Genomic DNA, 24998 nt, shown 5'->3' with positions numbered 1-24998 from the left:
ACAAGAAAAGGTGATTTCAGTTCCCTTCATGAACTCTACCCCTATCAAGGGTCTCCATCAAACTTGCTTCTAGGTCAAGGGTCTGATCAGCTAAATTTATACTCATCATTGATAATGGAGGTCTTTCTCAAGGGTATTTTAACAGAGAACAATGTTAGAATCTATGTGAAATCATCTCAAATAATGGAAATCTGGCCTTCAGTCTTTTATTTATTTACTTATTTAGAGATGGAATCTTCCTCTGTTGCCTAGGTGGCAGTGCAGTGGCACGATCTCAGCTCACTGCAACCTCCACCTCCCAGGTTCAAGTGATTCTTCTCTCTCAGCCTCCTGAGTAGCTGAGACTACCGGTGTGTGCCACCACGCCTGGCTAATTTTTGTATTTTTAGTAGAGACAGGATTTCACCATGTTGGCTAGGCTGGCCTCGAACTCCTGACCTCAAGTGATCCATCTGCCTCATCCTCCCAAAGTTCTGGGATTACAGGCATGAGCCACCATGCCTGGCCTGGCCTTCAGCCTGTGATATATGTGAAGAAAGCATTCCTGAGTTGAAAGGTTCTCTAGTGTAATTCCAAATCCTATCACATAGGTAGGTGTTCACTACATTCAAGCATAAAGTTTATAATTTATTTTTTGCTCATTTAAAAGATGGAGTGTCATTTTAAAAAGCTTTATATAGACCTCAGCTGTCCCTTCTGGGCATGTGCACCTAGAGTTCTGGCACCCTGGGTATGCCCTCAATTATTTCACTATGTAGTGAAAAGAAATTCAGAATCTTGGCTTTTATTTTGGAAAGTAAAAGACACAGGATTTTTTTTTCTCTCTTTGTGTGTGTATCTGTGTCTGTGTTTGTCTGTTCTTCAATGATAGAAATGTACCTTTCCTGTTGAATTGTGCCATTCACGTAAAATGGATAGTATGCTTATTTGATTTTAGTTGATTGCAGCTTTATTATCTGTAAGAAATAAGAAATCTACCAAGGTATTTCCTCAAGAGCCCAGAATTAATTTGTTTCCTCTTCCCAAGAACTAGTTCAGCGCTGTGATTAAGGAATAAATGCAAATTTAGCTGAAATGAAACTAGCATACCAAGATGGGTCCTAGATATGCTTAGAGTCCCCGGTCTGTTTTCAATTTTAAAAATAGATTGGGGGAATATTTTTGTGGGTGAATGCCAGGATAATTATAATTCAGTTTTCTGTAATAATTACAGCTTTGCCTCTAAGTTGAGTTGTCTGACTCTTGGGCTGCCTCTCTATAATGGAAAACCCTGATGGTCACAGGAGTTACTTAAGGTGCCTAGCTCACTCTCTTCCATTCTTGTTTAACCCTATCTGAAAGATTATATACCTCCAATGCTTGGAATGTAAATTTCAGAAAAGTAGTGATCCTTGTTTGTGTGTTATTTTATAAGCATGCAGTTCTTAACTTCTCAGATTGATTATCCACTCACGCCCTTTTCTTCCCTATTCTTTGGCTGCCAGCTTTTTTAAGATTAAGTAAGTTATACAAACGTTGACAGAGCTGAGATAATCATTTTGCTGCTTGTTGAACATATTGGTGGATGCTTTTCTGATAATTCAGTTATTTGTTTATTTATTTAAGAGACTGGTTCTCCCTCTGTCATCCAGGCTGGAGTGCAGTGGTGTGATCATAGCTTACTGCAGCCTCAACCTGCTGGGCTCAGATGTTCCTAGTAGCTGGGATCCCGAGTAGCTGAGACTACAGATATGAACCACAGTGTCTGGCAGGTTTCAGATTTTTAAAAAGAATTTTAGATTTCACTGCTTCTTTTGTTCCCATTTCTAGTGGACCCTGCCACAGAGAAGCACTTAGCTTAAGGGATTAATAGTTACATAATATTTTTAAATTATTTATTTTTTTTTTGAGGCAGAGTCTTTCACCCAGGCTGGAGTGCAGTGGTGCAATCTTGGCTTACTGCAACCTCCGCCTCCCAGGTTCAAGCCATTCTCCTGCCTCAGTCTCCTGAGTAGCTGGGATTACAGGCATCCGTCACCAGGCCCGGCTAGTTTTTGTATTTTTAGTAGAGATGGGGTTTCTCCATGTTGGCCAGGATGGTCTCCAATGCCTGACCTCAAGTGATACGGCTGCCTCGGCCTCCCAAAGTGCTGGGATTACAGGCATGAGCCTGTAATATTTTTAATGCATAGGTATGTTTTCCAGTCCTTAAACAATTATACTTAAAGACAGTAGGCTTTTAGAGATGGGAGAGGAAGGTGCAGAGAAAGCAGATAGCCGGTCTTCAAAATGAATATATTTTATTATGTAACATAGTTGTCAGTTGGGCCACTGTCCTTTAGATACATGCCTAACATGGTAATTCTCTTAATTTCATCGCCTGCATCTATCTAAAACTCTTGCCCAAATTTCTTCAACCTTCTAGGAACCTTCATTTGCATGTCCTCCTTTGCTTATGACCCACACTGACCTCTACCTGTCTCCAATATCATAGAAGATCCATTCACGAATACACTCACAAGGACAGGCAATACTGAATATAGTGGAAAAAAAATGGAGTTTTTATTTACTTCTTTTAAAATTAGATTTTATAGAGCATACAAGTGCAGGTTTGTTACATGGAAATATTATGTAGTGGTGAAGCCTGGGCTTTTAGTGCAGTCATCACCTAAATAGCGTATGCCATATCTAATAGGTACTTTCTCCTCTCTTACTCCCCTTCCACCTCCCACGTTTTCGAGTCTCCAGTGTCTATTATTCCACTCTCTATGTCCATGGGTACATGTTATTTAGCTGCCACTTATAAGTGAGAACATGTGGTATTACACTTGCTGTTTCTTTTTTCTTTCTTTTTTTTTTTTTGAGGTGGAGTCTCACTCTGTTGCCCAGGCTGGAGTGCAGTGGTACGATCTTGGCTCACTGCAACCTCTGCCTCCCTGGTTCAAGTGATTCCCCACCTTGGCCTCCTGAGTAGCTGGGATTACAGGCAAACACTACCACACTTGGCTAATTGTTTTGTATTTTTAGCAGAGACAGGGTTTTGCCATGTTGGCCAGGCTGGTCTCGGACTCCTAACCTCAAGTGATCCACCCACTTTGGCCTCCCAAAGTGCTGGGATTATGGGCCTGAGCCATCGTGCCCAGCCATTTTTTTTGACAGAGACTTGCTCTGTTGCCCAGGCTGGAGTGCAGTGGTGCTATCTCAGCTCACTGCAACCTCTGCCTACTGAGTTCAAGTGATTGTCCTGCCTCAGCCTGCCGAGTAGCTGGGACTATAGACCTGTGCCACCACGCCCGGATAATTTTTGTATTTTTAGTAGAGATGGGGTTTTTCCATGTTAGCCAGGCTGGTGTCGAACGCCTGACCTCAGGTGATCCATCCACCTCAGCCTCCCAAAGTGCTGGGATTCCAGGCGAGAGCCACCACGCCCAGCCTGACTTGTTGTTTCTGAGTTACTTCACGTAAGATCGTGGCCTCCAATTCTATCCATGTTGCTGCAGACAATATGATTTTACTCTTGTTTTATGTCTGAGTAGTATTCCATGGTATAGATATACCACATTTTCTTTATCCAGTCCATTGTTGACAGGCACTTAGGTTTATTCCATGATTTTGTTATTGTGAGTAGTGCTGCGATAAACATATGAATGCAAGTATCTTTTTGATATCATGATTTTTTTTCCCTTTGGGCAGGTATCCAGTAGTGGGATTGCTGGATTGAATGGTTGTTCTATTTTTTAGTTCTTTGAGAAATCTCTATACTGTTTTCCATAGAAGTTGTACTAATTTATATTCACACCAGCAGGGTATAAGCACTCTCTTTTCTCCATGTCCTCACCATCTGTTCTTACATTTTAAGAGCAGTATTTTTTTATAGATGAAATGTACCCAGTCTTACAACAGGAGGCCTCACCTTTCTAACCACATCCTTTGATTGTTACCAGGAAGTTTCACTGTCCTGAATAGCATAAGAATCTCCCCATCTTCTGTCTCTCTCTCTCTCTCTCTCTCCCTTCTCCTTTCTGCCTTCAGAGGTCCCTTGTCTCTCTCTTCTCCTTTTCAAGAGCAATGAGTTTCTCTAGTCTTCTATGAGTTTTTATGCTCTCTAGTGCAGGCACAGTCTTTGTGCCCACAGATCTTTGGGTAGCTACCACTATACTAAGTGCTTAGTGATTTAGTTTTGATATACAGTGAATCCCTTCCCAAGGGGCAAGCTGATGTGAGGATCTAATAGAAGCCCACCAGACTGTGTTTCTGATGAGAAACACAGTCCGCCAGCTCATTCCTTCTGCAGCAGGAATTGAAGGAGCTCACAGTTTATTCTGCTCCCGGTAAAACCACAGCTCCTTCAGCTATAGTGTTGCCCTCATGACAGGGTGAATTGCCTGAGAGGCCAGTCTTGAGAATAAGACTATAACATTTCCTTAAAAAGACTACCAGAGCCAGTCATGGTGGCTCACACCTGTAATCCCAGCACTACTTATGCATGAGGATTGTTTGAACTCAGGAGTTTGAGACCAGACTGGGCAACATAGTGAGACCCTGTCTTTCAAATTAAAAAGAAGAAGAAACCAGGTGTGATGGCACAAGTCTGTGGTTCCAGCTACTTTGGAGGCTGAGGTGGGAGGATTGCTTGAGCCTCCCACCTGACTTGGGAGGTTGAGGCTACAGTGAGCTGTGATTGCACCACTGTATTCTAGTCTGAATGACAGAGCGAGACCCTGTCTCAAATAAAATAAAATATAATAAAATAAATAAAATAGAGTACTACCAGAATGAGTCCCATCACTCCTTATACCCATTTGCCTCAATTATGACCAGGACTCCAAGCCTTTTGGCCATCTGTTATCACCTGGACAATTTTCCCATATAGCTCTGTTAATCTCTCTTCTTTTGACCCAGTCATTTCTCCTGTCATCAGTCTTGGTGGCTGTAAAATCCGTATAGAGGACCCTTGCAACAGTCCACCCTCTCCTTTCTTTAAACTCTCCTGTCTTGTAATGATCCTTTTCCATTCTCACTTGGCTCCCACTCCCATTCAGTTGGTATTTCTCAAAGTTTAAAGTGCATGTGAATCATTTGGATGTCTTGTTAAGATGCAGATTCTGTTTCATGGTGATGTTGATGCTGTTAGTAGGGGCACTCAGTTTCCAGATCTAGAATGTATTACTATCATTTTTTTTTTAGAGACAGTGTTTCTCTCTGTTGTCCAGGCTGGAGTAGTGGTGTGATCATAGCTCACTGCAGCCTCAAACTCAAGTGAACCTCCCACCTCAGCCTCCCGAGTAATAGCTGGGACCACAGGTATACACCACCATGCCTAGCTATTTTTAAATTTTTTTTAGAGACAGGGTCTCATAATCTTGCCCAGGCTGGTCTTGAACTCCTGGATGCAAGTGATTCTCCCACCTTGACCTCCCAAAGTGCTGAGATTACAGCTGTGAGCCATTGCTTCCGGTCTTAGACTATTATTATCAATGACTACACCTTTACCTTTAAACTCAACTGGCAAAATCCCAGTGCAGATATACTTAATAGTTTATCTATTCCTGGCCCGCAGTCAAGTGGTGGATATGGCCAGAAGAAAATATGCTACAATGCTGATGATCTCCCTCCCAATCCATGGCCATCTCTCTCAAGTGGCCTCTCAGGCTTACCCAGAAATCCTGCCACCTTCACCTAGGTAATTTATTTTCTCCCCCTCTAAGATGACTACCTCGTATCTTCTCTTCTCTAAGATCTTTCCATCTCTCCTCATCCTTAAAGACTTTGTTTCTTATTCCACTTAAAAGTCATGCAACCAGAAGAGAACTACCTTATCTTTTGTCTACTGTACCTCGCAAACTCTTGCATTTGAACCTATGTATAGATCACTGCATTCCTTCCTGTCACAAGAGAGAAAGTGTCCCTTTCCATATTTTGCCTAAGGGCATTGCATCTGCATTTTATGTCCTCTATCACCTGTATTATACTTTATGGGATAAGCAGATGATTTTATATATATATGTGTAAAATATATACATATTTTGTTTTTTGAGACAGAGTCTTGCTCTGTTGCCCAGGCTGGAGTACAGTGACGCAATTTTGGCTCACTTCAACCTCCATCTTCCAGGTTCAAGCAATTCTTGTGCCTCAGCCTCCCAAGTAGCTGGGATTACAGATGTATGCCACCATGTCCGGCTAATTTTTGTATTTTTAATAGAGATGGGGTTTCATCATGTTGGCCAGGCTGGTCTCGAACTCCTGACCTCAGGTGATCCACCTGCCTCGGCCTCCCAAAGTGCTGGGATTACAGGCATGAGCCACCGCACCCAGCCAGATCATAGTTTTTACCTTAGAAAGCCCACCAACCTTTCTTTGGATTCCCAAGCAATGTCTTTTTCAAATACTATCCTATTTCTGTATGTGCTACTATACAGGACTCTTCCAAAAAATTTTGGGTGATGTTTGCTGGATGGAAGCCCTCTACTGTCTATTCTATGATGTGGTCTGTGCTTTACAGACCAATGGGAGACCCCAGGAGTTCAGGTGGTATGCAATAGCTAGGGGTAGTTGACTTTCTGAGTAGTTCATTAATGAGAATTCTTTTTCTATGCTCTTTCATGAGCCTTTCAATGGGAATTTTCCTTTAAATGGCCTGATAATTCACATGGTAATTTCTTCTAAACTTTTCTTCTGAAGTAGCTTCTAACTCAAGAGGTTGAAGAAAACAATTATTTTTATGATTAAATAAAATAACATCTTCCTTGTTCCAGTTTGGGCTTATTCAACCAAGGAGTAGAGCAGGAAGCTGTGCTATGTTATTTCTGGTAGGGACATTATACTGTATATTTAATTTGGCAGAAGCAGAGACTCAGACAGGCAGTAAATTCCAAGTTTGAAGATATGCAGTACTTTGCTATCATTCCTTAGAAAAATGTCAAAGTGCTGTTAAATCATGGCAGATTAGGTAACATTGGGAATCTTTTTCTTTTTTTTTTTCTTAAACCCATGTCAAGGATTTTTTTAAAAAAGTCAAAATGTAAATGATATATATCTGTCTCTTCTTGTGTGACTTTTTATTTATTTATTTTACCATAGTCACACTAAAGCACTAAAATGTGAAGGTATAAACAAGCATATGATTCTATCACATGCTTAAAATAATTGTTGTATTAGTAATAACAGTAATAATGATCATGCTGGTTACCACTGGACACGTACTATGTAACTGGGAGATACGTGTATACATACATGTGTATAAGTATTTATAAAATTTTTGCTTATTCTTCTTTTAGTTTGATGAAAGGGAAGCCTAGAGACATTAAGCAGTTATGTTCTAGAATAAATAGGAACCATGGATTTAAGGTTTTAAAACTTGTTTCTGTTTGTGACCAACCTGGCCAACCTGGTGAAACCCCATCTCTACTAAAAAATACAAAAATTAACTGGGCGTCGTGGTGTGTGCCTGTATTCCCAGCTACTGGGGAGGCTGAGGCAGGAGAATCACTTGAAACCGGGAGGTGGTGGTTGCAATGAGCCAAGATTGCACCATTGCACTCCAGCCTGGGCAACAAGAGCAAAACTCTGTCTCAAAACAAAACAAAACACACAACAACAAAAAACTGAAACAAACATTTCTTTTCTGACTGTATCCAAACTAAGCTGGATACATCGTGGATGTGTGTCTTTTTTTTTTTTTTTTTGGCAGATTCTAGAATTCTTCTAATCTGTTTCCATTATCTCTTTAACAAATGTCAAGTTTATTGTGATTCTGGTGGGTACCAAACCTAATGGCTGGCCTTGCTTCAGAAATATTTTTGAATTATGAGCTGTAGGGCAAGTGTAGGTTTCCCCCTACCATGGTTTCAGTCCATTGCTTTCAAATGACTCTTGACAAACCAATTAAAAAATAATTAATTGAGTCCGCTGTGAGGTAGGCAGTGTTTTACTCCTGAAAGCCTCCAGATGAGGAAGAACTGGCCCTTGATTTCAAGGGACTCAAAGGCAATATAGCAGGCAAAGTTGGGAGAACTTGAGCTTTGGGGTCAGACAGACCTGGAGAATTAAAAGAGATCATTGTACTAAGTGTTTCGTGCAGTATCTGACTCTAGTAAGCCCTCAATAAAAGGTGGCTCCTGTTATTATTGGTGTGTTGAACTAATAGTTATAGCTTTTGTGAATAATAGTTTCTATGAAAATATGAAATAGTCTCTATGAAAACTACCCATAGAAGCTTAGGGGCAGAGTAAATAAATAAACAGAGCTGAATTTCTTTCTTAAACTTTATGGGATTTTTAGCTTAATTTCTTTCCATTTTTTAGAGAGGAAAAGAGGGCAACATGCTGTGGTAATTTTGTTTTAAAGAAACTCTTCTTAGAACTTTTTTGGAAATTGTAGCCTTCAGCTCTTTGTCTAAATATAGCATTATTAAAATTAATAGAGTTTGAGGAGAATCTTGTATGGCAACATCACTCAGTTGTTAAAAGGAGTAAGGCTTCTAGTTTATTGAATAGTTTAATTAATTGAGATTGGGTATAGATTCATATTTAACAAAAGGAACAATGACAAAAATGATTTTCAGGAGTAATCTCTGAGAAGCCCACAAAATGGGAACCTACCTTTATAAAAATATGTATACTCACCCTTGTAAGAGCAAAAAATTGTGGAGATTTCTCTTTTGGTTTTAAAAAGTAAAGGAAATAGAATATTTTAAATGCTTGTTTTTATAACCTTAAAATTGCAAAGAATGTCGATAATGCTTACCTATTAAAAAATGCTTGGAGATTTATTGGGAACGAAAGAGTAGGTGATAGCAAATACATTAGATTACATTTCAGAGGTTTCTACAAACTTTTTATTAATTAGCACTGACAAGCTAGAATATTGAAAAGTTGGTTTTCTGGTAAATTAAGGCATGGATTGTATGAACCCCCAGCCCCTTTAGTTCTAAAGTTTTGGGCCAGGTAGCTTTTGAATATTTGCCTTAATGCTTGTGTATGCCTTGATCCTTACGGATTTGGGATTCTTGTTAAAGCAAAACAAAATTTTTTGTTTGAAGATCCTGGTTACTTTGGAACCAGTTGGCCAGGAGGTTGCCACAGTCTGAAGAATATAGGTCACTGGGCAGTCGAAGAGCAGATAAAATTAAGGCAGATGTACCAGCTACTGACATAATAGCTGCCACTCTCTGGGCCACTTCTTAGAAAAGATTTGGCTGTCTTTGATTTAAACCAAAATTTCTAAAGTTAACATAAATAAGGTAACATAATGTCCAAGGGTAACTATTACACAAAGGATAAAAGCACTTAGAACTGTTTAAAGACTATTAATGATTTTTTAAACTCAGAATTCCCTCTAATTGACATATAGTGTTTTAAATGTGTTTTGCTAAGAGATAAAATAGAAGGTGGTGCAAAGAAAGTAAAAGTAATAAATCTCTAATTCCTTTAGGATCTTTTCAGCTTTTCTTGTATTCTTAATATATGTGCAGAACTAATGTGTTTTTATATTTTCTATGCCTATCATATTTGGCTAAAATTATCTAAAAGAATCAAAGGCCATTTTGAATATTCAGTCATTAGTCCTAGTAATACTGTCTTAATCATTATAATAATTATCAGATGTAACATTTATGAATGATTACTATGTTATTAAATACCTTACATATATTGAATAAATATTTACAACAACCCTTACAATAGTTATTGCTGTTATCTCCACTTTCAGGTGTGGAAACTGAGGCACAGAGGTTTAGAGAACTGTGCAAGGTCACAAGTCCGTGGTATAAGTGGGATTCTAACTGAGGCAGGGGGACTTGAGCCCATTGTACTGTATAGGCAGATGATACAATGCTGCATGTTTAGTTTCATTTTCTATCTTCATCCTACTTTGGAGAAATAATTATGTGACCTTTTCTTCTACATAATTTCCCCTTTAGGACTGCCAGGAGCAACTGAAGAGGTATAAACAATTCTGTTGTTTACTTATCATAGGGATCCTTAATTATGCTTAAAAGCAAATTTCCTTCAGGAAATCAGGTTGTACATCTTTCGAATAAATCCTTTGGTTGCATATGCTAAAATTGAATTAGGATCATAAGTAAGTGATGGTATAGTGAAGCAACTCTACTTATTAATAGTTCCATCTATTTAATGAGAACAGTACTGTCCCTGAGCAATATAGGAGTTGGGGATGGTTTTAGCTGTTGTGAGACTCATCGTTTCTGGTTTTCAAACTGTATTTCTGTGAGGTCCGTAGGGTGGGGACAGAGCTGGGGTGGGAAGGAATATCTGGGACATGAGGAGGTGTATTCCAGGGCCTAGGTGGGAGATAGCCTGGGTAGAAACCAGTTAGACAGTTTTCTAAGTATTCCCATCCCATTTCAACCAGAACAATTCCACCTTCTGGTAGTTTTTTGAAACAGGGGTTCCACTGCTTAAAACTCGTTACTTGTCCTAGATCAATCATCTTGTATTGAAGGACTTTATTGAACTACAAAGTGGGTTTTGTATGTGTGTGTGTGTGTGTGTGTATGTGTGTATATGTGTATGTGTTTTGGAGAAAAGAGACTGATTTCCTTTAGTGCTGGAAATCATTGTTGTAGTTCCTAGAACTGTGGACATAAAACCAAAGAATGGGTTCAAATTGACCCAAGATGGAGGCCTTTGTTGGAGGAGTTTGGGTGAGGCCTGGCGTAGCTCCTCTTTGAAGGGGCACAGACATTACCTCACAGCTAAGAGTCTAGGCTGGTGGCTCTGTGTGGAGGTCAGGGCTCTTCAGCTCAAATAAATCACACAGGACTAGATTCTGGAAACAGTTGGATTCGGATGTAGTTACCTGTCCTGGTTTGTTCCTAGGGGGGTCCAGTGCAAATCTTGTTGAAATTCTGAGTAGCTGTGCTTAGCACCAATACAGTGTCCTGATAGATCTCAGTTCAGGTGCAGACTGCCTCGGGGGAAAGTAACTGAGTTCTGATATGGTACCAATTACTATTATAATATAATTTAATATTACGCAAATAATATAACAATGGGAGAAAGCCTGTAAGATGTTAAGTACTGAAGTGAATCTGTACTGGAGACTTGAACAAATCATGTTCATGTATAAGTATGGCTGTGAAGTAGGCTGTTTCCTTCTTAAGTTTGCTTCTGCCATTTAGGAAAAGGACTACTGCTTCAGGGACCCTGCCCAGACAGGAGATAGTGCATGTGCATGCTGAGTGGGGCTAGTGAAATAGGAACATTATACAAAATTATATTAATAATTCATTTGGCCTATTTTTCAACTGGAAATTATTCTCAAGTGCCCCTTCCTCCTTCTCTCCTGAGGGTTAAAGCAGGTGCAAAATGCTCTAGGTCCTAGTGACTCTGAGTGGTCTATGGAGTGGAGCATTGGCATCACCTGGATGTTGGAAGTAATAAATTCATTCTAATGAACCAGAATCTGCATTTTAACAAGATGTGTGTGCAAGTGATTTGTTTTCGTTAGACCCTTGTTGTCATTCTAATATGAGTCCACTAGATGTCACTCTTGGAACCTAGTAATGGGACAGGATTTTTCAATGGGGATTTGCAAGAATCCCTGAATGTGATCATATTATTATTAGATGATTTCCTCCCCATCCTTAGAGTTACTGATAAACACATTGATTATTTAAGGTAAAACTATCTTTCTCTGTGGTTCAAAGTCCTGGAGAGAGATTCTTGGGAATGATTTCCATTTTGTTGGATTGGCACTGCTGCCTACTGTCTTCCCTGTTGCATGGAATTAGTCTGTCATTATATAACCTCAGCAGAGAATATGCTGCAGATGCTGTGACAGGCTCACTGAGAGAACAGCATCCTGGGCTTCTGAGCATGGCAACACAGAATAAACATACAGATTTGATCTCTGTAGAAATTACTGAGAACAGAAAGGAAGCAAGGCTGTATCCTGAAATTAGCATCAGCCTCTAAGATGTGATTGTTGGAGGAAGTGCTGATCTTTCTGAGTGTTTAAGGTGTCTCAAGGGTAGTTTTATAAAGAAGATTGAGTCTGCTTACAAAATAATGTCCCAAATGTAATCTTGTGGGGAGTTAGTTTCAGCCATGAAGATGAATATGGGGACATTTACAGGTAAAGTAATATCCTGAGGGAGAAGATATACATTTAGAGATGTATGAGGTTCCTAGGAAAGGTCCTGTTAACAACTGGTTAGGTCTGCATATTAGGAAAGAAGGGTGAAGAGGGTAAGGACTATGCTTGAGAAGATTCGATTTTTATTTTTATTTTTTTTGCCGGATGCCTAGCTTGAGAAAAGTTAGTTCTTGAAAGAAATTACCTACTTGCAAAACGCTCCTCCCACTAAGTCTGACGTGGTTTTTCTGCTGTTTCAGTTAGCAAGGGTAGCAAACAAGTCATAAAGTAGCAGGTGTTTGTGTGTGCTTGAGTGTGTTTTGTGAGTGTGTGTATTTCCTCTTCTGGATGGGGGGGCATTTACTTTATGTCACTAAATGTATGGCAAATACTTGGTTTGGGTAATTTCAGCCAAGGAAATGCTTTTATTGATGTGAAAACAATACGCTTTTAGCTTACATATAATTTTCTTTTGTTAATAATTAAGGTCACCGTAGTAATTACTTCTAAGCTTTAGGGTACTTTTTCTAATGTCATTTATTCTGATGTGTTTCCTTATGACCAGAAACAGAATTAATTTTGAAGCATTTTAGTGAAAATCAATTTTATTTTTCTAAAGCATTATCTAAAATTTAGGTAATTTTTTGGCTTCCCTGCACCACATTGAGTGAAGAAGAATTGTCTTGGGCCACACATAAAATACAGCAACACCAATGATAGCTGATGAGCTAAACAAGAAAATCATAAAAAAATCTCATAACATTGTAAGAAAATTCATGAATTCATATTGGGCATTCAAAACGTCCTGGGCCACATGCGGCTTGGGGGCTGCGGGTTGGACAAGCTTGATCTAAATCATGGAAAACAAGCCTAAAATGCCCATTCCTATTCTTAGGCACATCTAACATGTAACATGTAACAGTAGATGTCTAAACATCTACTTCTTCAGTGATAGTATTTACACACCCATCTCCTTTATGCTGAATTTTTTTTCCCTTTTTCTTTTCATTTTTTGCTGCCCTGCCGAGACTCAACTTGCTAGAGATAGCAGCACATTTAGGTGTAGTGTTTAAAAGCATGTCTGAGCTTTGGAGTCAGACAGACTTTGGCCCATTGCTTCATTTCACTGATCCTTAATTTCTTCATGTATAAAATAGGTATAGTGCTACCTGGTGACAAGTCACAAGACAGTGCATTTAAAATATGTGGCATAGAGTCTGGCACATAATGTATGTTCAGTAGCCGGTAGCTGTGACTGCCAGTAGTACACGAGCTCAGAGACTGCAGACCTGCTGCTGTTATCTTTATTTCCCAGCTGATAACCCAGTTAATCAACTGCCAGGAGTCCTCGTTCCTACAGGTTTTGTCCACCAGAGGAGAGCTCCAGGTCATGGAGAAGTCTTCCTTTTCCTCTGCCTGGCCAATGTGTTCATGACAAGGGCATGGGTGAGTGGGGAGCAGACTGGTAGTCTGATAGAGGGGCAGGGAAACATGTGGATCCTAGAACAGGAACTGGGAGAGAAGTTCCACACTGAGATTCTCGATGAAAATTTCCCTCAGTGTTATAAATGGTGATCAAGCTCAACAGAATTGTTAGCACCATTAGTATTGTTAGTATAGCCATCTTACAGGCTGGGCTATTTAAACTGTAAATTGCATAGTCACCGATTTAAACTTTATTTCTAAAGAGAAACAAACTCTGAGAAGCAAACTGCCAAATTCTAATTGAATGTTTGCCACATAAATTCCAGATTGTCTGCTATTTATTATCTTTATTGCTTTGGAATGACCATTTTTCATTCAGAGAGGACCTCTAGGCTTTGAATAGCTATGACTCATACCTTGGGGTCATCAGAACATTACTTGGTTAGCAACAGCCTTAGAAAACTACTTCAAGGAAGTCTGAAGAGATCTCTCATCCTGAAAACATGCTAGTAAGAATCTTTGCACTTCCATCATAAACAGCCCCATGGTTTCATTTGATAATATCCCACTGATGAAGAATGATGGAGATTCTGATGTGACATCACCTGTATTAGTGTGCTGTCTCAAATAGAAGAATACAATATTAAAGAATTAAGAGCATTATATGTCTTAAAAATAAGCCCATCTTTCTTGTTAGACTTTTGGAATCCAGCATTGTATTATTATTATTATTTTTTTTTTACATAGTTAAATTTAAGATCTATTTTTGGTCATTGTTTAAAATGCATCTCAAAAAACTTTAGAAGGGGTGTGGATTGTTCTTTTTTCCCTACCATGTCATTCCTGTTTCCATTGTAGGAATCAAATCAGTAAGTTCAGTCCTAGTTCAAAGAAGCTGGGGGGCGGGGAACAAAACTTATAATGGTGTTACTGTGTAGACTGCAGAAGAATCTGACGTTTGTTCAGCAAACATAATGGTGCATTGAGGTGTTGCGTTAATGTGGGGGGCCAGAAAATGAGCTCTGTGTGTAGTGAATCTGTTAAGTGGCAGTTTAGGGTTTAACCTAAAAACTGGGAGAAAGTTGATAAGTGCAGAGGAAGCATGAGACCCAATTTGACACAGACCTTGCTAGGGTTATGGTGGCAGGCAGTGGAGGGAGTAGTGACAGGAGAAGAGGATTTAATGGTGTACTGGATGAAGATGGTGTGTTGGGCATGGCAAAATCATCCAGCTCTCTAGAGTGACATTAACAGTTTTATAGAAAAGTGTAGCCCCCAAATATTTATATGCATATTAGATATATAAATACTAAAAGCATAAAAACAGAATGGATAGAATGATTGGTGGCAAGTAAGTATCCTGATTCCATTTTCCTTTCATAGTCTTGGTAGAAGGAGTAAATTAGTAGAAACTAATGGAAACTGCTACTGTTGGGTTAGGAAATCTTTAGGAGCATCAGGGATGGATGAAATGGTGGGATTATAACATTTTATATACACAATGATGAAAACAGTTTAAGTATAATGAAAACAGTAAACAAAATGTGTGAATGTATAAATTAATACTGGACAAGTTTGTTCTCTGTGGATGAGGTAACACATGGTCAGTATGTAATAATATATTTAGTGGCTGGGTGTGGTGGCTCACACCTGTCATCCCAGCACTTTGGGAGGCCGAGGCAGGTGGATCACTTGAGGTCAGGAGTTCCAGACCAGCCTGGCCAACATGGCGAAGCCACATCTCTACTAAAATTAAGAAAATTAGCCCAGTGTGGTGGCATGGATCTGTAACCCCAGTTACTCGGGAGGGTGAGGCAGGAGAATCGCTTGATCCTGGGAGGTGGAGGTTGCAGTGAGCCAAGATCATGCCACTGCACTCCAGCCTTGGTGACAGGGCGAGACTCTGTCTCAAAAAAAAAAAAAATGTATATATATATTATATATATATATGTATATATACACATGCACATATTTTATAAGAGTGTGTGTGTGTGTGTGTGTATATATATACACAATTTAGTGACAGTATGGATCACTGGCTCTTAAACTTTCTTGTTGCCTGTAATTCTTTTGAGGAACTGATGAAGACTATGAAAGCCTTTCTTAGAGAAGTATGTGTACTTAGAGATATACATGCATGTATATCTGTAAAAGATATACATGCATGATTTTGCCTATACATGCATGATTTTTCCTGTGATGTCAGGAGCTTCTCAGACTTCCTAGAACTCATTCCTGGACCCTAGATTAAGGTTATCTTCCAGAGACCAACTGAATAGGGTAAGGATAGTGAAATTACATTGAGAACACTGGAAAATTAGACTCAATAGTAGTAAGTAGTATGAGAGAAATCACACTATGCGACTGAAAGAAGATCGCACACAAGTATCTGCCACGTAGGGCAAGAAGTGTTAGAATTACATAAGGAATGGAATTATACTGGATTTGGGCCTAGGACTGTACAGGGATTGGTACAGGAAATAATCTGTGACTATTGTAATAATGCTTACAACTCAATTACATTTAACCTTCTAAAGGGAAATAAAGGCCAAAACAAAACAAAACAAAAATCCCATCACATTATTACTCAATTTTAGAGAATGGAACTATGATCAAATCAACATATGCATTAAGTTAAAAAATGAAAGTAGTATTTTTAAAAGTCTGTAACTTGTAAGAAATCTGGAACTGCTTTAAATACATTAATAGAAGGGCAGGGAAATATGTCATATCAAAGATTAGGAGCTCGTATAAAGACTTTTGCATCCATTTCCTAAAGTAAGAGAAGCAAAAGTAGGGGGGAAATGTAGGCAAAAGATTGTTCAATTGAGAACAGGGAAGACCTCAAAGTGTGACAGGTCAGGTGTAAATAAGGACCCAGTCAGGCTATAAAGGAATTCAAGACACAGCACAAAAAGGACCGCAATTCAGAAATAAAAGTGTTTTTATACATGAAAGGCAGAAGGTCGACTGGAGAATCAATGAGACTGCTTGATGATCAGGGCGCTCACGGGAAAGAAAGGAGATCTGGAAACTCAATGAATTCTTTGCTTTGGTCTTTGTTGAAATGTAGAACTTTCCACTGTCATCATGTCTTTTGAAGCAAAGAGGTGAGATATGTAGTATTAGATCAAATAGTGATAAGGGAACAGGATGTTCTGCCTGATTGGCCTGATGGATATAAGTAAATTGCTGAAACTTTATGACATCCATTATGAAGGTCTAAAGAAACTTAAGGGAATAAATGGATCTAAATGTGAAGTAAGTTATTGCACTCACTCTTCAGTATTAGTGAATTCTTGTTTACATTCTAATGAAACCTACTGAGGAGACCCTACAATCTGTTGACTGTTGAATCTCATTCATATTAGTAAACTCCAGAAATTGGAGGATCATTGACCACTTTGTATAATGAATGGAGAAAAGCACCCTGTTTTTTATAATATGCTTGAGCTCTTTGAAAGGGTAAACAAACACCAGGAAAAAAGCAAGAAACAATTTGTTTGGACTTTCAAGGAGTCAGAAAATTTCACAGTGCTATTCCAAATTCTGTTACCATGGTATTAGGGGGAAACTTTCACCACAGGTAGGTATTAATAGAGAAAAAAAATGTAGCATGTATGAGCCTGCTGTTGATGGAGATGTGTAAACAGTGAGGTCCCTCTAGGGATTTCTGCTGGGCCTCTTTATTAAACATGTTTATAGATAATCTGAAAGGGCAGGCACACTGAAATTTCTTAAGGTACGGGACTTAAGCTCTTCTGGCCAGTAAAATTATAAATCAACTGGAATAAGCTTTTGAAAGATGGCATAAGTGGACAAGAAAGTGGCAGGGAGAATCCAGTACTGTGAGAAGTGCTACCTATTTAGGGAAAAAGAAACCAGACTAAACTTGTAAAATTGTGGGCTGTGAATTAGTTAGAAACCTGGTTTCATTTAGGAACTAGGAAAGGAGTTCAGAGGCATTGTAGATGCATCCTTCTGAGTAGGCCAGCAGAATACTGGAAGGTTCTGAAAACAAAAGTACAGTTGAAGCAAAACCATTGTGCCTGTGCATTCTTTTGATTTTGATGGGCAACTATTAAAAAAAAGAATGGGATATGAGAAGGACCTGGTTTCAGATCCTGACTCAGTCCTCAAAGGGATATTCTGAGGACCAAATTAAATGCACATGAATGTGCTTGCACATGTGGTACAGTGGTACACGGCAAGTCTTGAATGCAGCATCTCAGAATGGCCATGATGAAGTCATCGTCCTAGTTGGAGGAAATTAATCAATCTTTTACCTGGCACTGGAAGCCCCTGAGAAAGTCTATGACAGATGCTGATCCATCTTCTCTCCAACTCAGGTACAAGGAGTTCACCTCTAACAAAGGGAGACAACTTGATTTTTGAACTTCTCTAGTTGTCATTAGTGACTTAGTAGAAAGCTAACCTTCTGTAATTCGTAGAACAACAGAATACAGGGATGAAAGGGGACTTGAGAGATTATTCAGAAACCTTGTTCTTATGGATGAGTATGAGCACTATATAGGTAAAATCAAAGCTCAGAAAAGCAAATGAGAGACAAATTACTGATTTGTGAACTCTGATCTTTCAACAAAGTAATCAACCATAATGTTTCCTCCAGACAAAGCTACACACCCCTGTTTAGTTCATATTATTAAATGTTGGTTAATTCAGAGTAGGGGACTCTGTGGAAAGTACATAGAATACTTGGTATTTCATTTTTGAGTCTTTAAGGAAATACCTGTTATCAATATTGGCATTTTCAATTTCCAGCATATTAGAAGTTAATTGAATCTCCAATATCCTAAAATTACTGTGTCAAATTTCTAAATGTGTACTTTTTTTTTTTGAGACAGAGTCTTTCTCTGTTGCTTAGGCTGGAGTGCAACAGTGGCATGATCTTGGCTTACTGCAACCTCTGTCTCCCAGGTTCAAGAGACTGTCCTGTCTCAGCCTCCCAAGAAGCGGGGATTACAGGCGCCTGCCACCATGCCTGGCTAATTTTTGTATTTTTAGTAGAGACGGAGTTTCACCATGTTGCCCAGGCAGATCTTGAACTCATGACCTTAAGTGATCCGCTTGCCTTGGCCTCCCAAAGTGCTGGGATTACAGACATGGGCTGCTGTGTCTGGCTTGTCTCCAATATCTTAGAAGTTGGTCTTCCTCAGCCGGAAATAAATCTGGTCTGGAATATTTTTCTGTTTTTAGGCACATGGCATATGAGAAGGTGTCTATGTGAAGTAATGACTGTTGGCAAACTTTGCATGACGTTTTAAAAAAAAAAATTAATCTGAACGCTATGCTATGGAGGAAGTTCCATAGTCATACTCTAATACACACGTCTCTATCAGCCTTCCACCCTCAGCTTTATCATAAAATGTCATCCTAATTTATCTGTTTATTCCTGGGGTTATTGTTGTTATAGTTATTAGAAATTATTAACTCATTAACTCAAAACTATTATAATTACTTATATGATGTAAATCAAATGCCATGCTAATAATTTCTGATATTTATTTGTAAATAATTACCAGCATATCACCTCATAGCATGTACTGGCCAAATTTATAGAGCAAATTAATCAGACTTGGAACTTGAACCCAGGTCTTTTTAAGGCTCAGGAGACAGAAATCCCATTGAAACTGTATCTGGTGTTTCAGTTATGGACTGTTTTAGTAAACAGTCCATATATTATATATTGTCTAGCTGCTTTTGTGCTAAAATAACGGAGTTGAGCAGTTGCAACAGAGATTGTATGACCTGCAAAGCTGAACATATTTATCATGAACTGTTTACAGAAAACGTTTGCTGACCATGCTTTAGAGTATCTTCAAAGACCCAAAAAACATCACTCTATATCCCTTCTTGGGCTTTTTCCTCCTCAGAGGTTTTGCTTGAATTCTACTTCTTTTATGATTTTGAGAAATTTCCCTTTCCTCTTTATCTAACACATACTAGCATTTGATTGATTGTATAGTTCTCCAGTAGTTTTATGTATATTAAATTTTGTGATTTAAAAAAAATGTAATATTTTTGAAAGCAGGAACCATATAAAGTGTTTAGCAACCCAGCACTCAGCCAAGGATTAGGCACATAGTATTTGATTCTCACTGGGTACTTGCTGAATTTAATGGAATTCCTTTATGTGGGGTTTCCCAGAGTTCATTTAAGGAGCCACAATCAAGAACAGAATATTACCATATACAAATAATTAGCTGCTTTAATTGTGGTTTATACAGAGAACTCTGGGAGCCCAGATGAGCATAGGAAGTGAAATTTGATCTAAATCTTGAAGGGAGAATGAAAGTTTGAGAGGAAATAGGGGAGAAGGGAAAGAGGGTTTGAGCATTCCAGTCAAAGAGGGTTTGAGTGTACAAGGTATGGAGGGAATAATGTATCTGGGTGACCTCTTAGTCACTTTCCTCCCCTACGGAGGGATAAACACTGTCCTAAAGCTGGTGTTGTCAATATCACAAATACTTTTATTCTTATATTACATATGTGTGTATCTTTAAACAATACATGGTATCATTTTATATGTTTTTAAACTTGACTTACATAGTACCATACTGAAACATCAGTCTGAAAAATGCCTTTATTTCTTTCAATCTCATTTTTATGAGTTTTATGTATGTTTATATATATAGTTCTAATACATTCTTTGTTATGTCTCAAATTATTCCATTCATTCAGTATGGCACCATTTGTTTGCCATTCACCTGTTGAACAATTTTTAGGTTGTTTCCCAATTTTTATTTCTGTAAGGTTGCTATGCACATTTTTGTATGTGTTTTTAAAATTCATTTGTCTTAAATGATCTGAAATATATATCTGAGAGTAGAACTGCTGCATGATAGGTATGTATATATTCAATTTTGCCTGATATTGATAGAAAGTAAATTACATCACTAGATTTTCTAATACTACGTTGTTCTTCCATTCCAAGGATTATGTATTGTTCCAAGTTATAATGTATTGTTTTTACATGTTTGTAGATTCATTTTTTCCTATTATTTTGTATAGGACTTTTACATCTACTTTCAAAATGAAACTGGCTCAGATCTTTCTTTTCCTATATTGTTCCTGTGTTTTTTTTTAAATTAACTAATTTTTTGTACATGTAAAGTTCTTAGTGGTGATTTCTGAGAGTTTGGTGCACCTGAAGACTTAAACTCTGCTTTTCATGTTAGTTTAGTTTTATAAAATGAGATGGAGAATAACCATCCCTTTTCTATTCTCTAGAAGGTTGAAATTATCTGTATATTAAAAGCTTGATAGAGATAATCTGTTAAACCATATAGGCATGGTGGGTTTTGAATGGATAGATTTTAAATTATAGGTCTATTTATTTTCAAGTTTAAAAATTATACAGGCTTTCCATTTCTAAGTCAATTTTATTGACTGTTGTTCTAGAAATTTGCCCACTTAATCTATGAATGTATTTAATCTATGTATTTAAATTCATCATAAAGTAGTTTTCTTTTTCATAAAGTTAAGTATTCTTCCATAACTAAAAAAAATCTGTTATATTCATTATTGTTTTCATTTCATTCCTAACAGAGACAAAATTACAACAGGATGGGGAATATAGGTACAGACTCTGTAGCCACATTATCTGGGTTTGAATCTAGCCTTCACAGTTTTCTGGTTGTGTGCTCTTAAGAAAGTTACATAACTTTTCTGTGCCTTAGGTCCTTAATTGTTAAAACGACAATAAAATAACATCTACCTTATTGGCTGAACTTAGAATTTTATAAACATAAATATATGTATAAAGACACACACACACACACTGTTGTTACTGACTATATGTGTCCCCCAAAATTCACATACTGTAGCCTGTATTTGGAGATGGGTTTCTAAGGAAGTAATTATGGTTAAATGACGCCATAAGGGTGGAGCCCTAATCTGATAGGATTAGTGTTCTTCCAAGAAGAGACACCAGAGAGTTCTATCTTTCTCCTTGCACATTTACTGAGGAAAGGCCATGTGGGGACAGTGAGATGGCAGCCATCTGCAAACCTGGAAAAGTGCCCTCACCATTTGCCAATCAACTGGAACCTGATTCCTGGACTTCTAACCTTCAGAACTATGAGAAATAAATTTCTGTTTTGAAAAGCACCCAGTCTATGGTATTTTGTTACAGCAGCCCAAGTACACTAACACAGATTATGATACTGAGAAGCAGAGTGTTGCTGTAATAAATACCTAAGCATCTAGAAGTGGCTTTGGAACTGGTTGATGGGTAGAGGCTGGAAGAGTTTGAGGTGCATGAAAGAAAAAGCCAAGATTGCCATGAAACAATTGTTGGTAGAAGTGTGGATATTAAAGACACTTCTCCTGAAGGCTCAGAAAGAATGAGGAGAGCTGGAGATTATGCCTTCATTTTCTTAGAGAATACATACATAATACTGAACTGAATGTTGGTGGAATGTAAAATCCATTGTGGTGAGGCCTCACAAGGAAATGAGGAACAGGTTATTGGCAATTGGAGAAAAGGCAACCCGTCTTATAAAGTGGCAGAGAAGTTGGCTGGGTTGTCTTCTAGTGTTTTTGTTTGTTTGTTTTTACTACAGAACTTGCAAGACATGAAACTGGTTATTTAGCTGGAGAGATGTCAAAACAAAATGTTCAAAGTGTGGCCCATGTCCTCCTGAATGCTTATAGTAAAATGGGAGACAAGAGAGATGAAGAAAAATTGTTAAGCACAAAGATACTAGAGTTAGAGTTTGAAAAATTCTCAGTCTGTCCCTATTCCAAAAAATGAGAAAGCACGTTCAGAAGAGGCCAGCGTTATTGCGACTTATTTCCAACCTCTAGTTTATCTGCCATCTTTCCATTAATCAACATAGTTGAGTTATAGCTGTTGATCCCACTGTGAATCCATTTGCTAACTTTATTAATCAACTTACACACCCTATATATTGCACTGCAGGATATTGCAATAGACATATACAAACACCTCTTGAAAATCTGTTCAGATCATTTATGATATTTCCTTGTTCTAGTTACTTATGTTGTTACTTGCATTCCATAAATTAGTATGTAATTTACTAGAGTGAATGTAAAAATTATGTCTGCCTGGCATTCTTTTCTTGGGAGGTACTTTTCCCTCCTCCATTTTATAACCATATCACTTGGTACATGTGTTTCAAGGGATGGGAATGACCCTACCCATTGTAAGGTTTTGAGGGAAAGGGAAGGGTAAAAGAAAGAGAGAGTTGGTGGCTCAACAGCAACACAGGTTTATTGAACAAAGACCTGCAGTGGGATAGGGGGGAGACACCAGCTAGTGCTGGAGCCCACCCCCACTTACAGACTGGGGTAATTATAGGTCCAGGCGGGAGAGGTCTGGGCTTTTTGGGAACTGGGGTGGGTGGTGTGGTTAGCTGCTGATAAGGGAGGAATTTCTTGCAGTCAGGTGGTTAGACCTGGCACTTGTCTGGCAGGATATTTCTCATGGCCGGAGCTCTAGTAGAATTTTCCACTCTGACCAGGGTCTGTGAAATGGTAAGGGTTTACAAGATGGCGCAGCTTGGGCTAACACCGCTGACCTTCTATGCCAAGCAGGTCTTATGAATGAGTCTCATTAGAATCCAGTCCTTCCTAGGGTCAGATGATTGGTGTGGGCATAGGCATATGATCTCAGCTGATTGTCTGGATCCATCCGTGACAGGAGCTGGAATACCTTTGAACTCATCAAGTCTGTGAGCCAGTGCACTTGACTCACAAGTGTATTGTAAGCCTCTCTACTCCCTCACCTTTTTTGTTTGGGTTAGTTTGAGTTAGGCATCTTTATTTTAGGTCTCTGTCTGTCCTTTCATCCTTTCATATTTATTATGCCTCATCAATTTTATTTTTGCTCCTTTTCTTCTTCTTCATTCTGGAAGAAGTTTTCAGATTTGTCCTGCATTTAACGTACCCCATTTTCTTTAATGCTGAGTTTTTCTCTTTTACCCTTGAAATCCATAGTATTCTTATCTATCTCTATTGTAATTTCTTTTGACTTCTCAGTTAGTGCTGTTGTTTCATAATCTCATATTTGATTTCATATTTAAGGAAGACCATATTTCCCTGAGTTGTTTTGAGTAGATAAGCAGACACTTTTTAAAATTTGCTTCTTTCCCTACATAGATGGTTTTGAAATTCTTGTTTTTTTTTCTGCACCTGGAGAACTCTGTTCTCTTTCTTTTATATTGTGGGATATTTCTATAGGTCTTTTCCATCCCACTTCTGTATATCCTCACTGAATGAGTTCTCATATATATTGGCTGGTGTTTGCTGGCAAACAACGGTAGGTAATAATAGCTTTGCTTCTCTTTAATACTCATCACCATTTGGTTGCTATTCAAAGTGCTTCTCTTAAATCATAATGTGAAATACTCAAAGACACAAATTTAGATTCAGAAAGGTTTACAGGAGTGTGCAGGCTCATCAGGGGAACTATGTCTCTTGATGTTTCCTTCCCTTTTGATACATTTGATTTGGCCATTGCTTCAGTGACTGACTGACTTTCTTTTTTTTTTCTCTTTTTTTGTGACAGAGTCTTGACTCTGTTGCCCAGGCTGGAGTGCAGTGGCACAATCTCAGCTCAACTTCAGTGACTAAATTTCTATACTTGACACTATAATAGTCCTTATTTCCTAGTACAAACTTGTCTTTTGTCTGGAATAGTTGAGTCTAGTCTTTGTCATTCTGTTTCCTACTTGGTGTTGTCAGTGCACAAATTCTGGGGCTCTCTCTAAGATCCCTGCGTTCAACTACTCATTTTCAGTTACAAAATAGAGGCTTTGCTGCTTGCTCCTCACCTGGTATACCATCACTCATTCCTCTAAGAAGTTCTTCTTATATGGTTTTTTTTTGGAGGCAGGATTTCACTCTGTTGCCCAGGCTGTAGTGCAGTGGCACGATCTTGGCTCATAGCAATCTCTTATCTCTCGGGCTTAAGTGATCCTTTTACTTAAGCCTCCTGAGTAGCCAGGACTAAAAGCATGCCACCACAGCCAGGTGATTTGTTTTTATTAATATTTTTAGTAGAGATGAGGGTGCTCTACTAATGCTACATTGTTCAGTCTGGTCTTGAACTTCTGAGTTCAAACAATCCTCCTGCCTCGGCTTCCCAAAGTGCTGGGATTTACAGGCGCGAGCCACTGCACCTGGCCTTTCCTATGTTTTTGTCAACATAGATTTTTTACTTGTGTGAGTTATCAATGGACCTCTGGTGATTTCATTTATTTTGGTTCCGTTAGAATATACCTAGCAGAAAATCTTCAGCATTTCTGCTCTAATATCCTTTATTCTAATATTGTTCTTTTTAAAGTAATTTCATATATATAATTTATATGTCAATTTTAATGGAGATCTATGAAGAATAACAGAAAATACTTTTTATGTCATCTGTGTACTTATTACAAATCGATTTTTAAAACTTTTCCTGTTTTGTAAGTGAATCATACTCATTACTATGTCTTATTTATTTATTTATCTAT

At 38.4% G+C, this 24998-nt stretch overlaps 1 protein-coding gene across 1 annotated transcript in view; it reads left to right on the top strand.

Annotated features, from left to right (window-relative positions):
* Nucleotides 1-24998, top strand: part of SUGCT (succinyl-CoA:glutarate-CoA transferase) — a 700241-nt gene that overhangs the window by 136800 nt on the left and 538443 nt on the right. The gene's annotated exons all lie outside the window — the stretch shown is intronic.

This window comes from Colobus angolensis, unplaced genomic scaffold (genome assembly GCF_000951035.1).
Source record: "Colobus angolensis palliatus isolate OR3802 unplaced genomic scaffold, Cang.pa_1.0 Scaffold232, whole genome shotgun sequence".
Lineage (NCBI taxonomy): Eukaryota > Metazoa > Chordata > Mammalia > Primates > Cercopithecidae > Colobus > Colobus angolensis.
This window is presented reverse-complemented; position numbering and strand designations above follow the sequence as displayed.